The 13,699-nt window shown below is 38.5% G+C and overlaps 1 protein-coding gene and 1 pseudogene across 1 annotated transcript in view; one reads left to right on the top strand and one right to left on the bottom strand.

Annotated features, from left to right (window-relative positions):
• The window catches only part of PCSK2 (proprotein convertase subtilisin/kexin type 2), a 364,203-nt gene that overhangs the window by 124,724 nt on the left and 225,780 nt on the right, over positions 1-13,699 (top strand). The window lies entirely within an intron of this gene.
• Positions 8,258-9,120, bottom strand: LOC150003163 (nucleophosmin pseudogene; annotated as a pseudogene).

The following is a 13,699-nucleotide window of genomic DNA, read 5'->3' as shown; positions in this document are numbered from 1 at the left end:
CATTTAATTCTGCTCTGATCTTGGTGATTTCCTTCCTTCTACTTGATCTGGGTTTTGCTTGTTGTTCTTCCTCTAGTTTTTGTAGCTGTAGGGTTAAATTTTTTATTAGAGATTCTTCTAGCTTTTTTAGGTAGGCTTGTATTGCTATGAACTTTCCTCTTAAGACTGCTTTCGCTGTATCCCATAGGTTTTGGGTTGTTGTGTGTTCATTATCATTGGTTTCCAGGAACTTTTTGATTTCTTCCTTCATGTCATTGTTGACCCATTCATTATTTAATAGCATGTTATTCATTCTCCATGAGTTTGAATGTTTTTTAGTTTTTTCCTTGAGGTTGATTTCCAATTTTAAGCCATTGTGATCGGAGAAGATGCTTGATATAATTTCAATTTTCTTGAATTTATTGAGGCTTGTTTTGTGTCCTACTATGTGGTCTATCTTTGAAAATGTTCCATGTGCACTTGAGAAATATGTATATTTTGCTTCTTTGGGGTGAAAACTTCTATATATATCGACTAAGTCCATTTGATCTAAAGTGTTGTTCAGTACCTCAATATCTTTGGTGTTTCTTTCCTTTGAAGATCTGTCCATTGTTGACAATGGGGTGTTAAAGTCCCCTACGATGAGTGTGTTGCTTTTTATATCTTTCTTGGAGTCTTTCAAAAGTTTCCTGATATATTTGGGTGCTCCTAAGTTGGGTGCATATATATTTATAAAGGTTATATCTTCGTGATGGATTTTTCCCTTAAGTATTATGCAATGCCCTTCTTTGTCTCTTTTTATGGCCTTTGCTGTGAAATCTGTTTTGTGTGATATAAGTATTGCTACCCGGCTTTTTTTTATGTCCATTTGCTTGAAATACTTTTTTCCATCCCTTTACTTTCAGTCTGCGTAGATCTTTTGTTCTAAGGTGTGTCTCTTGTAGACAGCATATATGTGGGTCATTCTTTCTAATCCATTCAGCTACCCTATGTCTTTTAATTGGAGCGTTTAATCCATTTACAGTTAAGGTTATTACTGATAAGTACTTATTCATTGTCATTTTTCCCCTTTGTACTCATGTTCTTCTCTGTCTCTCTCTGTTTCTTTATCTTCTTAGAGCAGACCCTTTAGCATCTCTTGCATTGCTGGTTTGGTGTTGATGTATTCTTTTAGTCTTCCTTTGTCTGAGAAACTCCTTATTTCACCTTCCATTTTGAATGAGAGCCTTGCTGGGTAGAGTATTCTTGGTTGTAGGCCTTTGTTTTTCATTGCTTGGAATATTTTTTGCCATTCCCTTCTGGCTTGTAGTGTTTCTGCTGAGAAATCTGGGGATAGCCTTATTGGAGCTCCCTTGTATGTTATTAGTTGTTTCTCTCTTGCTGCTTTTAGGATTCTCTCTTTGTCTTTGAATGTTGCCATTTTAATTATGATGTGTCTTGAGGTGGGCCTGTTTGGATTCATCTTCATTGTGACCCTCTGTGCTTCCTGGATTTGCGTGACTCTTTCTCTTCTCATGTGAGGGAAGTTTTCTGTCATTAGTTTTTCAAAGAGGTTTGCTATCCATTGCTCTTCTTCTTCTCCTTCTGGAATTCCTATGATACTGATTTTATTACGTTTCATATTGTCCTGCAGCTGTCTTAGAGCCTCTTCAGTCTTGTTTGGTCTTTTTTCATTTTGTTGCACTGTCTGGGAGTTTTTGTGTACGTTGTCCTCCAGCTCGCTGATCCAATCTTCTGGTTCCTCTAGCCTGCTTTTAATTCCTTCTACTGTGTTCTTCAATTCAGAGATCGTATTCTTCATTTCCTCCTGGCTCTTATTGATAGCTTCCATGTCCTTTTTGATGCTGGTATAATTCTCAGTAAGTTCCTTATAGTTCTTCTGGAGTTCAGTGTCGTTTTTCTGGAGTTCTTTGTAGTTTCCGCTGAGCTCATTTAGCTTCTCCATAATCCATGTTTTAAATTCTGTATCTGATATTTTGGTCCCCTCTATTTCATTTAGCACTCTTTCTGGGGATTCTACCTTTCCTTTTGATGGGGGGTTGTTTCTCTGTCTCCCCATTTTTGTGATTCCTTTTGTTTGTTGGTTCTTCTTAGAATGATCTGTTCTTCCTGGATCTGCCTCTGGTAGCGTCAGATCATGTACCAGACTGGCCCTAGGCAGCCTGTTGGAGACTTCCAGGGATCTACTGCCTTTGTCTCTCTTCTTTAGTTGTTACTATACTCAATCTGTGGTTGGCCTTCAGTCTTAAGGACCGTGGGTGTGGCAACTTAATTCCTGTATGCAGGGCTTTTATTTCACCGTAGTATGACGCCACTTGGAGGGGAATGGTCTGTCTGCTGTACTGGGGCTGAGTCAGCACTGGCTGGTCCTGGGAGGGGGTTAGTGTAGCTTCCACTTACTCCTCCGCCCTCCTGGATCTCCGTCTGCGTTGTCCTTGATGATATTTCTTTAATCTGTCTGGTTGTATTTCAGCTACTTTTTGGTGGATCTTTTTCTCTGGTTAGTTGATTGAGAGTCACTCTGCCCACCTTGTCTTGAGATCTTTTGTGAAGGTGCTGCTAAAACATAATCACACAACCCAGGCAAGAAACCCACACCCTCCAATGTCTCCCCCAAATACAATCCCACTATAGGCTGCAAATGCGCCTGTGTTAATATACTTGGGGAGATACTGGGACTCTTATTTTCTAGGAGAAACAGAAAGGAGTTGTTTTAAATGAAGGAAGGGTAATTTTTGAGCTGGAATTTGATAGAGTATTAATATTAGCAATTGGGATCAAGGTTATGTAACAGAGCAATTAACATTTACACTGTATGTTCGAAAAGGAGAGGAGGGTTACAGTGTGGAGAAAGTGGAAGTGTATAGTATTAGGATTATATAATTGGTATATACTATATGATTAGCGTGGGAGGTAGGGTAGACACAACAGACATCCAGGTAGACAGACAGCCAGAAATTGAAAGAGAGGGCTGGGGAGGTTAGAAGGCAGGAAACAGATTGAGAGAGAATTTTTTAAGAATAAAAATACAGAGTAGAAAATAGCAAGACAGGAAGGGAGAGAGGAAAGAGAGAGAGAAAGTAGAGAAGAGAGGGGTAGGAGAGAGAACGAAAGAAGAAGGGGAGGTAGAAGAGAGGGGACTGGATTAAAATTCTTTTTTTTTAAATTATATATTATAAAAAATATTAGATTAAAACATGATATAAAGTTGCAAGATAGAGAGAAAGGGTGAATAGAGAGAGAGAGGAATAGGAGATAGGAAAGCAAGAGGGTTTGGGAGGAAAAGAGCTCAGAGGAGGGAAGGAAATCAGGAGGAAGAGGAGATATTAGGGAGGGGAAGGTTGAAATTGAAGAGTTGACAAAAGATAGGATGAAGGAGAGAAATACAAGAGGTAGAGAAAGAAGTGAGGGGATGGGGTAGAAAAAGAGAAGGGGTAAGAATGGGAGAGTAAAGGGAGAGGGGGATAGATTAGAATTATAATTTGAATATTAAGAGATTAGAATATAAAGTGGAAAAGGGAGGGAGAGAGAATATGTATAGGGAGAGAAGGAAAATAAGGACAAGAGATGAAAGAAAAACTAATGTAGACTGAAGGGGGACAAAATAAAGAAAGAAATTTAATAAAGTTGAAGGTGCGTAGCGCAGAGAAAGGAGAGGGTGAGAAAGGGAGAGAACTTAAAATTATAAAATTAACTGAGAATAGGATGAAGGGGAGACATGCTAAGGGGAGAGAAGGGAGGGAAGAGGAGGGGAGAAAAGGAGAGAGAATAAAAAGGGACTGACGGTAGGGGTAGTTAGAGAGAGAGTGAGAGATAAAGGAATGAGGATTTTAACTGAATTCAACTTTTATGCACAGTCTCTGGGTATTTTTGGTTTGTTTGTTTTTTGGTTTTTCCTTGCTTCCTTCCTGAGTCCGCTCCTATTCAAAATTCCATGAGTTTCAAATCTTTTCTGGTTGGTTGGCTGGCTGTGGGAGGGTTCTGCTTGATTCTGGGATTGCTAGTCTTTTTTTCGTGGGCCTACCACTGCTCTGCTGTGAGCTGCATTTAGTTGTCCCCTCCTGAGGCAGCCTCAGCCCTCCTCAGGCTTGTCCAACTACTCCTTCCCTCTGTTGGTCCAGCCTGTGCCTGCCAGCAATCCCCGCCCTGCCTCCAGTCCTTTCTCTATTCCCAGGCTACAGCTTCTGCTCTCTTCCCTGTCTATATGCCTGCGCACCCTATCTCTCTCCCTGTCTCAAGATCGTCCTTTTGTTCTGCAGGACTCTGGCACAGTCGGTCAAAGTGCCGGGCCCAGTGGCCCTTTCCTGCCCAGGGCCTCTCCCCTAGTCTGGAGCTTTGCAGTGGCTTTCCTGCCTGTGCTCTTCTCCTTGCCCCAAAACTTTCTCTATTCCGAGCTACAGCTTCCGCTGGCTTCCCTGTCTATCGGCCTGCGTGCTCTATCTTTCTTCCCGCCACAGCACCATCCCTTTGTTCTGTGGGACTCTAGTGTGGTCGGTCAGCACAGCACTCTCCTTCCCCGGAGCTCTCTGCCAGTCTGGAGCTCCGCAGCAGCCCTTCCCTGTGGCCCCTTCTCCCTGCCCTAAAACCGTCTCCCCTCCAGAACCTCCGCCTCCGCTCTCTTCCCTACTTACACACCCTGCGTGTCCTATTTCCCTCCTAGCCCCAGACTAGCCTTTTGTTCTGTGGGATTCTAGCGCGACTAAAGAGCAAACACTGGTTTCAAGAACGCAGTTCTCTCCCGGTCCAGAGTTCCGCAGCAGCTTTTCTGTGCTGCCGTTCTTGCCCCAAAACTGCTCCTTTGTTCTGTAGGGCCCTAGCACTAGTGCTGGGCTTGCCCAGAGTGCCGAGCTTTCAGTTGGAGGTTGCAGCTGAGGATGTTTCCCTCTAGACTCAGATCACAGTTTCTCCCAGTCCTGGTTGTTCACTGTTCTCTCCCTCCTCTGGCTTTTTCGGCCAAATCCTCTCCCTAACTCCCTACAAGAATTCACTCTGGGCTAGTGAGCTCTCCGGCTTGATACTGCAAATGCACGGAGTCTCGGAATGACTCAGCCTGCAGTTTGTGATAAACCCCTCCACCCCCCTCCACGCTGCTCCCATGATCTCCTCCCCGTTCACGTTATCAGATACCCACACTCACTCAGTCACTCACTCCTCTCCAAATTTGTTCCTGGATTCTGTCCTTAACAGGAGGGAGCTGAGAACACTGTCCCTACTCCGCGGCCATCTTGGTCCTCTGTATGTCCTCTTTGAAGAAGTGTTTGTTCAGTCCTTTGCCCAAACCTAACACATCGATTTGCCTACATGTATAACTATAGATAATTTTGTATAGGTACCATATATGTATAACTATATCTATATGTATAGATAGATAAATATATGTATATATATATAGAAATCTATATTCAAAAATTAATATATATGAAGTGGAACTCAAAAATGGAGTTTTCTTCTGGAGGGCAGGCCCCTTGTAGCACAGGCTTCCCCCACTAGGTGAGTGATCTAGGAATCCATCTGTATCAGTGTACTAGCTGGAGTTGTTATGAGAGGCTATGTTCAACCTCAATGAGGTTTTTTATTTTTTTATTTTTTGAAGACTTTTAACACGTTTGCCCATTTCATGATGGGTGATTTACAAGTGCACCTGCCCAAACCACACTGAGTGTTCAGTAATTTTTGACCTAAATGGCATGACCTCTGTGCCCCATCCTCCCTATTCACCCAATCTTACCCCAGCACCTTTTTTGTTGTTGTTTCCCTGGATGAAAAAAAGTCATCAAAGGAAAATATTTTGTTGAGGTAGAAGAGGTGAAACAAAAAAAAGAAGCACTAAAAGACATCAAAATTGAAGAGTTCAAAACTGTTTTGAGCAGTGGAAAAAATGTCTCAGTATGTATATTACACTAAATGGAGAGTACTTTGAAGGCAAATGAAGTTTAAACATATAAGAATAACTTGTATGTGGGTTATGTTACATAAATTAACGTGTGTTTTCTGTTTTCAAAGGACATAAGCCTATGATCTCATTACCTGAGTGGTTGTCTGTATGTATAGGCCTCAGTTAATCCTGTCTGCATTGCTGCCTCCTGAGACTCAATAGTTTGGCTGAACTAAATGGCTGGGTTGGTGAAGAATGAGGTGGTCTGTGGGCTTCACTTTAAAACTGGTTTCTCTTTTCTATCCTAATTGCTTGGACAGAAAGAGCCCAAAGGTCTGAGAGGGGGGAAACCTAAAATATTACCCTCAGCCCAAACTAAGTATAATGGGCAAAAGGGTTTTGGACAGGTGAGATGTACCTGGCACAACTTCCTACAAAGAAGCCCTTCTTTTCCCTAATGTGGGACATTGAAAAATTAATACCTGCCTTTTGTCATCTAGTGGTTATGGATTGAATGATGTCTTTTAACCCTGTTGCCAAATCTGTTGCCCCCAGAATACAACAAGAATGCCAGCCTGTTAAATCAAGCATGCCATTGTCCAGGGACAGCCAACTGAACCTGCAGTCTGCACGATCCTTCCCCATGTGAGAAGGCCACCCTCCCCTCTACACCCCCACTCTTATTATGGATTTCTGGACCCAAGGGTAGGTAGGACGATGACCATGTCCAGCTTGAAGTAGCTAGAGGAGCTCAAGACCTTCACCCATTGTCCTTTATAAAATTATAAAGGGTCTTAAATCTGAGAGGGAGGGATTGTTATTTTTTATTGTTAAAGTAAATAAATAAATACATAAATAATTTTTAAAAAAGAAGAAGAATATATGAAAGAGTGAGGCAGGAGAGCTTTTATGTACGACCCATGGGCATGTACTGGGGGGGAAATTGTCGGGGTCGGGTGGGTGCTGGGCGGAGGGGAGCAAAGGGGAAAAAATTGGAACTATTGTATCAATATAATCAATAAAATATACTTTAAAAATAAATAAATAAATAAATAAACATGTAAGCATAAACATACAACTTTTTAAAAATAAATTCCAGTTTTTGCAGGGTACCCCTCATAATTTTTTAAGAGTTTTACTTTTGCTTTAATTAACTCAGGCTTCTATAATAAAATACCACAGATTGAGTGGCTTAAACAACAGATATTTATTTCTCACAGTGTTACAGAACTTCAGCCTATGCTGTTCTGGAATAGCTGTGGAGTCCAATTGCCCACCACCACCAAGAAGCGTGACTCCCAATACAAAAGATTGGTGGGAAAGGAAAGAGGGTTTATTTAAAAGTTTTACAGATTCAGAATATTGACAGGTTCCTATTATTATGTCCCACTCCCTTTAAAACACCCCAAAACACTTAGTACTGCCTCCCTCTGCCAAACAGGCCAGTTTTAAAATATGTCAGTCAGAGGTACCATCTTTCAAAAAAGCAGAAGTCTATAGCTCCATAATTCTGGTCACGGTTCAACATCTCAGGCATTTCTGACTAACCCGTGCTTGGTTAAGCAGGTCCCCACAATTCCAGCCTGCTGCCATGATTTCCAGGCAGGTTTCCCAGTATGTCTCCTCTTTCTTACTCCGGACCTCATGGCAGAGACTCTCTCCAAACCATGTGGCTTCCCCCTTAGATCCTAGACCTCCTAGCTGACTCCCCATCTACATCTTTTTTAGACTACCTGCCTTCTCCTTTTATGGCTCTCTGCCCTTATCATAAATGCTGACCCTGGGCAACATACATCATTGTTATGAAAAGTATCTTAAGCCTATCATTCTCCCTTTTGCCCTAGGCTGCAGCACAGCTACTATCTAGTTAGTTACCAACTTATCATAGGTATGCAAAGTACCTTGAAAACTGTAATATCTCCTTTCCCCTTCCCCCAAACCATGAGCTGTGGGGCCTTTGGAGAGGGCCTCAACTCTGTTACAACAATTCTGGAGGCTAGGAAGTCCAAGATTATTTTCTGGGGACAGCTCTCCACCTTTTTGTTGTGACTTTCATGGCAGGGAGGGAGAGAAAACTGTCTCTCTTCCTCTTCTTTTTTTTTTTAAATACTGAGTTTATTTCACATGTATATCTTTGTCTCTCCACTATTTCCATTTGTCTGATCACCACTACTACTATGTCCTGTCATAACATTTCATGCATACTTAAAACCAAGCAAATGGTGAACCTCCATCTTTAAAAACTAAACAGGCATTTTGGACAACACATTTGTGGCAAGGAAATCTGGACAACATTTATCAGACATGGTAGGAAAGTTCTCACCCTGCATTATAAAAAGGACAGCCAGATATCAACTGTTAGAGAAATGAAATAAGACGGAAAATTTTAACAAACTGTTTAAACTATTTTCTTAAAGAGACTTCTTCCACTTCCAGAGATCTTGAATAACCTCCTGGTCAGTCATCCAGAAGCAATTCTTCCCATAATTGAGGAATTTGGCTTCCACTTTGGGAGGTGACCCACCTTTTTTTATACTTGCTTGCATTTTTGCTCTTATGTCTTCTAAAGAACTAGGTCCTTTTGGTGTTTTAGGAGCTTTTTTTTTTCTTTTCTTTTTTTAAGGATTCTTTATCTTTCAATCTTGATTTTTGTGCATTTTTGGCTGAAGTATCTACTATAGATTTCTTTACTGGAGATTTTTCTTCAACTTCCTCATCCTCAAAATCATCATCATCATCATCATTTTCACCATCATCCTCATCCTCATCATCCTCTTGATTATCTTCATCAGCAGTAAATTTTACTTCATCTGTGGAACCTTGCTACCACTTGCAGGGGCAGAGCACTTCCCAGACATACTCGGAAGTTTCACATCCTCCTCTTTATCTTCTGACTCTGCATCTTCTTCCACAGCTACTAAGTGCTGTCCACTAATATGCACAGGCCCTGAACCACAGTTCAATCATAAGATCACAGGTGGTGTTATTTCAAAGCCACCAAGGTAAACTGTTGGCTGTACAGACATTTTCAGAGTTGACAGTGTTACTTTAATGGGACTGTCTTCATAATTCATTGCCTCTGCTTCCATAATGTGCAGTTCATCCTTTGCACCAGCCTCTAAATCGACCATTCATAAAGATAATTGGTGCTCATTTTCATCATTATCCACCTTAAAGTGGTAATCTTTGTCAGCTATGAGGTCACAACTGAAAAGATAGTTCTGGGACCTCAGAGGGCTCATGTCCATGTCCATCAAATCTTCCATTGGGTGGTAGCATGCACTTAGGTGAGAGAGGAAGTAGATGGAGATAAATGACTTCTGTTCCACAGAACAGACATGCAGGATGGAATTGTATCAGGGACTCTCTTCCTCTTCTTAAAGAACACTAATTCCATCATGATGGTCCCACCCTAATGACTTTATTGAACTCTAATTACCTTCCCCAAAATGCCATCTATTGGGGGTTAGAGCTTTAGCATATAAATTTTGAAGGTACACATTCATTCCATGTAATGAAAACTACCCATAGCCAAAGCTAATCATCACTTAGCATCTTTTGTTTATATCTTTTTAGTGCCTCTATTTTTCTATTTTATTTTACAAAACCAGCACCCTGTGATATAATCAATGTCCATTTTACTTTCTTCTATAATATTGTTTTTGAAAGCTGCCTTGTTTTCCATTATTTCCATCATTTAGTTAACGATTGCTCTATTTTGGAACAATGACCATTCCTAATATTTTTTATAGCACGTTAGCTTTATAGAATATTGTTGTGAACAAATTCTTATATCTACTTTTTAACACACTTCTAATTATTTGAAGAAGATAAATTCCTTGGAGTAGAATTGCTGCATTAATCAGTGTGTCAATGTTTTAGTTTTTTAGCACATTTCTACAAACGGTATTTTTATAACTTTTCATCTTCTTTAATTTGGGAAGCCAAAGACAGTATCTCGTTTTAGTTTAATTTGCATGTATTTGACTTTTAGTGAAAGTGAATTTCCTCATGTATTTCCCAGTGATTTACATTTCTTCTTCATTGGGAAGACAGTGATCTAGATTATGTTGTTTGCAGCAGTATATGCAGAACAGAGCACTGCCTAGCATGAAGTAGGTCTTCAATCAGTGATGGCATAAATAGTTTGCCTTTTAATATTTGTTATCTCTGTAGGGAGTGTTCATATGTTCCTTAAGGGTCTATAATATCCGTTTTATCATGAGAACGTTAGCCTTGTTTCTACATTCCTATGTAAAACGGTACACTCTCTTTGTCATTTACAATTTCTAAAAATCATATTCACCACCACCATTTATTGCCATGTACTTAACCTGAGATTATACTGTACATAATTTATCTCATTTAATCCTTACACCCACCCAAGGAGATGGATATTATTACTTTATCAAACATATTTGGAAACATAAATTTATATGATTATAGTTTGTTTTTCTTTTAAACAATCAATTAAATATATTATTTTGATAGATTTCCTAATGTAAAAGCATCCCTAACTTACTAAATTAAATTTTACTTGTCATGAGATATTGTCCTTTCTTATACCCTGGATTCAATTTTTGATACTTTATGTAAAATTTTTAAAACCCGTATCCCTAAGGAGTATTTGTTAAGCTCTTATAATGAACTGAAAACTTTCTGTTTTCCTGTGCTTCTTAACAGTGTAAGTTGCAAAAAAAATAACATGCTACTTGAAGGTCAATGTAACTTCTTTTAAAATTGGGCTGTTTTCTTCTTCAAAACTATATCTTTGTCAACTTTTTGATTTTTTAAAAATGTGTATTGTCTATTCATTCACTTCCTGTGTCCATGTTGGTAATTTATAGATTCCTTGAAAAGTATTTATCTCAATTATCAAATTTGTTGCTGTAATTTATATACAGTATTTTCTTATCACTTAGAAATATTTTCAGCATCTATAATTATATACGTTTACTCCTAATTTAGTGTATTGTTATTTTCATTTTTTCTTTCTCTTTTTTATTATAAATTTTAAAGGTTTGTCTATTATTGTGTCCCTTTCAAAGAACCAAAATTTGGTTTTATTTATCAATACTACCTCTGGGGGAAGGAATGATTTTTTTTCCATTTTTATCTTAAAACTTTATTTCTATTTCCTTTGAAATTATTGTTTTTGATTCTCGAGTTCATGCTGTGTAATTTTATTTCTAATAAAAAGCTACATATATATATTTATTACTGTATGCACTAATTAAACATTTTTTTCTTTGAATCAAGATTTGCATTTATCTCACAGCCTTTCAATTGTGATATTTCATTATTATTCCTTTCCAAATAGCCTATAATTAATTTTTAAATTAGTATTTGAAAAAATGTGTAGCATCTGTTTGACAATGCAATTTCATACTTTTTTTTGAAGTTACAAAAAAATTATATTTAATATATATAATAAAATTTCATCATTAAAATTATTTGGAATTAATTGAATTATATCTTAAAAAATGAAAAACTCATTTTTATGAAAGTTTTACTTATTTAAAACAACAGGTTTCAAGTGCTTCAAGGGAATTTATTGCTTAATGTTATCCACATAGCAATTTCATACTTAACTATTAAATCTTATGCGCTCATTGTAATACATAGGTCCTCTATATCTTTATAAATTTTCGCTCTTGCTGATCTGCCAATTTTTGAAAGACATGTGTAAAGTTTCCACTATAATTGACATCCAGTTGATTTTTTTCTTGTATTTCTGACTTGCTGATTTAAGTAGCCCAAAGCTATAATGAATGTGTAAAAGTTTTTAATTGCTTCATTTCTCTAGTGGATGTTCCATTTAAAAATATAAAGTAGTCCCTATATCCCTTCTCAAATAATTTGTTTCTCCTGACATTAACATTGTCAGCCCTGTTTTTGACTGTCTCCCAGTGACAGTATAGAATGGATATCTGCTTTGGTTTATTCAGTTTGACAACCTTTGTCTTTTGGTAGGCTTCTAAGTCATTCATATTCATTGTGAACCACTGATTATGTGTACCTTATTCCCCTCATTTTAAGTTCTCTATAATTTATAGTCTTTTGATGTTCTTTTTTCCCTTTTCTGTCTTTTCCTGGAATATCCAACATCACTTGTGTCTTCTGCTCTCACACATAAAAGTTAGAGAGCTTCAAATTGAATTTGGGAGCCACAATTCATTTTCCTCTGAACTCTGTAAACCTTATTATATTTTCTTCAAGTATTTAGAATACAGAGTAAAACGTCCAGCACCTATGAAGTCCAATTTGATTCTCCCTTCTTTACTATTTCTTTTTGTATTGCCCTAAAAGTTTATAAGACTTTTCCTCTCTCATGGAAATTTAGAAATTTCTCAAGATACAATTTATGTTCAATAATTTTGTCTGTCACTCAGTGAGGGTCATCAATCTAAAATAAAACTTTTCTTTCTTCCTTTCCTCCTTCCTTCCTTCCTTCTCTCTCTCTCTCTCTCTCTCTCTCTCTCTCTCTCTCTCTCTCTCTCTCTCTCTCTCTCTCTCTCCCCTCCCTCATTCTCTGGGATAATTCATAATTCATTGAATTCATCTTACTGCTTAACTTAGTTTTTAGCAATGTCCATTTTATTCTTAAATTAAATTTGGGACACCAATTGTTTGAAACTTCTTAAGGGCTTCTCTTTTTCCTCTCCATTCTCTTCTCATGGAAAATTGTTCATATAATATTGACAAAAATATTTCTCAAATTCCACTGAGATTTGAACTCAAAATTGGTATAAACACCCCTGCTTTTTCAGTTGTTTCAATGAATTACCAGTTTTTAAAGGATTCTTTTCTTAAAAAAATTTTTTATCCTCACTTGAGTACATCTTTTCATTGCTCTGAGAGAGAGAGGAATTGATATGAGAGAAAATTAAATCAGTTGTCTCCTGACTGGGGATTAAATTTGTAACCTAGGTGTGTGCCCTGACCCGGGTTCAAATCATGACCTTTCAGTCTATAGGACAATGTTCTAACCAAATGAGCCACACTGGCCAAGGCAAACTACCATTTAAAGAGAGTTTAATGGTGCTGGCTGGGTGGCTAAGTTGACTGGAGCATACACCAAAATGTTGCAGGTTCAGTCCTGGTCAGGGCACATACCTAGATTTTGATTCAGTCCCAATCAGGGTGCATATGGGAAGCAACCAATCAATGTTTCTCTCACACATTGATGTCTCTCTCTCTCTCTCTCCTTCCTTCCCTCTCTCTCACTCTTCATCTTTCTCTCTCTTCCTCTTTCTCTAAAATCAATCCCCAAGGGAGGATTTAAAACAATTTTTTTAATATGTATAATTTAATGTGTTTTAGGCATTGTTTTAAATGATTTATTTTAACTCATTTAATTCCAAACAAGCTTGTGAGGGTTCTATAGTTATGCTATGTGTGATGATTATTACCAATATTGCACACACCAGGAGGCTCAGGCAGAGAGCCTGGATGCCAATTCTGGAAGTCTGTCTTAGAACCCTGAAAGCTCGATGCCTCATGCAATCAATGCCTGTATTTGCTCTTCACACTCACATGGGTCTCCTCTTTCAAGCTGCTGCTTCTACACATATATGTATGTCAGTGGTATTTCTGTTATCTAGCTCATTTTTATGTGTAAAATTAAAAATATCAGCAACCTGTGTAGCCTGCACCACTTCCCTCCCCACACAGGGAACATGCAAAAGTGCTTGGTGAGGCAGGGAGTAAGTAACCCAGGCTTAAGCTGTGCCAACTTCTCAGGGTGCAGAGCTCTGAGGGGTTCAAAGCCATAGGATCTACTGCTCCAGCCCCTGATTACTTGTGGACAAAGATGTAACTAACTGTGCAAGGCAGCAAGGCTAC

This window comes from Furipterus horrens, unplaced genomic scaffold (assembly GCF_987537825.1).
Source record: "Furipterus horrens unplaced genomic scaffold, mFurHor1.1.pri manual_scaffold_8, whole genome shotgun sequence".
Classification (NCBI taxonomy): domain Eukaryota; kingdom Metazoa; phylum Chordata; class Mammalia; order Chiroptera; family Furipteridae; genus Furipterus; species Furipterus horrens.
This window is presented reverse-complemented; position numbering and strand designations above follow the sequence as displayed.